We start from the raw sequence: 3,377 nt of genomic DNA on the forward strand, positions 1-3,377 counted from the left end.
TGGGAGCCTCGCAGCTTCGTGTCTCCATGTCGCACAGAGGCAAACCCTGCAGGGAACAGCGAGATGTGGTCCCCGGGTACCGCCAGAGACGGGCCCAGTGACCCCACCCTGGGCCTCTTGGCCTTCCCCACGGCCCGACCCGGCCCACTCTCCCCTGCTCAGACTGCTCCACTCCCCTCCCCGTGGACCTGCAAGGCCAGCCTGCCCTATGCAGAGACGGAGCAGCTGCCAGGTGACCTCTGCAGGACCCAAAGCTGACCTGGCCCCGCCTGCTATCACCCTTCCTCGGCCTGCAGTCACCAACTCTTGCCACTTAAGTCCAGTCGTCAGCCCTGCAATGGCCTGTGGCTATGCTGGCTGAGCAGACTCCTGGCCCACCTCGGCTCTTCCCATCATAGCCCCTGCTCTAGGCCCAAGGAAACCCTGTCATTCTGTCGAGCTTCTGTCCACAGGGCTGGCCCAAACGTTTCCCCTAGTCCATCTCTCCTTTGAGGATCCATCTGCCACCCCTAGGTGACACAGAGCAGTCGAGGCAAGGACAGGCTGCTGACCAGAGGGACGCAAGGGCACACTCATGGGGGCCGGGCCCGCAGCAGGACTGGGGTGTCTGGGGACGAGCTGGGCAGAGGAAACAGCAAACAAAGGCTCTGGGAACAAAAGCAGGATACATCTCAGGCTTGGAGGCCTACAAGCCGGACAATGGCTCTCCCCTGTGCTGGGGGCCAGGCTGCTGGGGTGCAGGGGAGTCACGGCAGCCGAGCCCCCTCCTCCAGCTCTGGGACCTTGGGCAAGTCGCTCGCCCTCCCAGGGCCTCAGTTTCTTCGTCGATGGTGACACCGCGCACTCACGGAGGAGTAAATGAGATGAGGGCAGAACAGGGGTTCCCTCGGCCCTTTCCGCAGCATGCCCCGAAACACTGTATGAGGCAGACCACAGCTACAGCGCTAAAGCCACCACGATTGGGCACAAAGCTGCCAGCATAGAGACTGGGGCAACCTCAGGCTGGAGAAGACCTGCCCACTCACTACGCCATCCCTACGGCCTGGGCTGAGGGGAGACACGCCCCACCCAGTCTCAGCAGTGGAGACCTCAGCACAGTGAGCTTGGGGGCCACAGCATCTGAAAACCACTGGGCTGAGACATTCAGACTCAGAGCTGGTCAGAGCAACCTGAGGCCCAGAAACACACCTGCTCCCTCTGCACCTGTGACCTGAGACCAAGGGCTGGAGAGAGCCACATCCCGCCGTCACCCAGATTCGGGGCACACCAGGGGAGTGGGAGAGGTGCAAAAGCCACAGTGGAGGCATGGACGGCCCCGAGAGTCCCCAACACCCGGCGGGACGCGCACCTGATGAGCGAGCATTTTTCAGAGGGGACAGTCAGTCTATCATGCCGGTTCTCGGACAAGGTGAGTCCCCCCACCCAGGGACACTTGCCATTTTTGGTTGAGGACTGGGGGAGGGTGCTCCTGGCAGTGACAGGGTGAGGGCTAGGGATGCCGCTCGACACCCCACCGTGCCCAAGAACACTCTCCAAGAACACTCTCTCTTGCCCAAGAAACAATTATCTGTCCCCAAACATCAAGCAACATGTTCTCAAAGAGGCCCAGCCCCAACAGGTGACACTGCTGGTACAAGGGGGGACTGGAGGGTCTGGCGCTTGGGTGGCCCAGTGAAGGCTGGTTTTGAGAGGAAGGCCAGGCTGAGAGCCAGGAGGCAGGTAGGGTGCGAAGGGGCACGCCCGGGTGGCCAAGCCCCACTGATGCCAGAAACCTGGATGTCGTCCTTGACTCCTCACCCCGCCCCCAGATCCACCCATCACCCCAGCCTGCTGGTTCTTCCTCTCTCCCTTTAACTTCCTCCTGGTCCCGCCTGTCACCTTTCACCTGGACTGCTTCAACGGCCTCCTCCCTTACTGGTCCCCCTTTGGCCTCCATCACTCCCAGAGCAGCTGAAAGACCTTTTCGCGGCATGGATCTGATCGCGCCGCCTCCCTTTGGGCTGCCCCAGGGGCCTCCCACTATTTCCAGGATAGAGATCAAATCCATCTCCACGGCCTGCTAGGTCAGCAGCCGGCTCAGGCGCCCTCTCCAGCGTCGCGCATCTGGCACCCCACACTCCCTCTCCCCAGACGGGCCCACTGCCCACGCCCACCTTGGAGTCAGAGCCCATGCGGTTCCCCTCCCGGGGACCCCTTCCCCAACCTTACGAGAGGGTCCTTGCCCTTGTCCTGTCCACCCTCCACATCTCACCTCCAGCGCCTTCAGGGAGGCCTTCCAAACCAGGTCAGGGCCCCCCGACCCCACGCCCACCAGTCTCTCACGGCTCCGGGTTCTAACCAAAGACAAACCTCAAGAGGGCAGGGCCACTATTTCTTTTTGCTCGACAAACACAGCTAAACAAATGGGCAAATGACAAGGGACAGAAAGGAAAGAAGGAAGCTATTGGGTCTGCCAGGTTTAACAGGGAAGGGGGACAGTCCCTACTCCAGCCACCAGCTCCTGGAACCTCCTGCATGTCATTTCTGGGTGTCACTGAGTATGCTCCAGGAGCCAGGCCTCAGACTGCTCAGTGCACACCTAAGTGTGTCATTCAGTGGGCACACGCCCCTGGCACCCAGAGCCCCAGCAACTCCACCCACAAGCACATACTGGGCACCCTGCTGCCAGGCCCCACGTGGACTGGCAGTGTGTGAGGACCCAGGAGGAACAAGGCAATTGCAATTCTCTAGGACGACCTAAATGCGGACGACTGTGACAGTGCCTCACCCAGCCGGTCAGAGTGGGAAAGCTGCCTGGAAGAAGGTGCAGTCTGAAGGGGGCAAAGTGACCGGGTGACAGGGAACAGAGCAGACGGAAGAACAGGGACAGAACCCCAGAGGTGACAGCGCTTTCCGGGAACTGTGCGTCTTGGTTAGAGCGGACACTGGGAGGAAGAGGCGAGCACAGGGGCCCCGGAGGGAAACGGGGCCGAGGTCGGGCCCTGCCCATGAGCCCTGCTGCAGACTGGACTCCGTCCCGGGCGAAACAGGGAGCCCTGGAGGAGTCCTGGGCGGCGGATAACACCAGGGCTTAGGGGATGCGGCTGCTCCGCGGACTGGAGCGGAGGCTGGGAAGCTGAGAAGGGGCAGTGGCGTCTGGGAGACGTTTAGGAAGAAGGGCTCGGCTTCCTAAACGGGCTGCTGCGGGGGGCCCCGGTGCTGGGCTGGGGAGCCGTGTCGGGGCAGGGTTAGAGTCCGCGGCTCGGACGGCGCACTCCCGGAAGGAGGCGGCCGCGTCCAGGAGAGTGGGCGCCCACCCCACGTCGGAGGGCTGAATGTTGGGCGGACAGGGCTTTGCCGAAGTCGGAGACGCTGGCCCGCAGTCCCCACCTCTGGTC

This window comes from Pteropus vampyrus, unplaced genomic scaffold (genome assembly GCF_000151845.1).
Source record: "Pteropus vampyrus isolate Shadow unplaced genomic scaffold, Pvam_2.0 Scaffold212, whole genome shotgun sequence".
Lineage (NCBI taxonomy): Eukaryota > Metazoa > Chordata > Mammalia > Chiroptera > Pteropodidae > Pteropus > Pteropus vampyrus.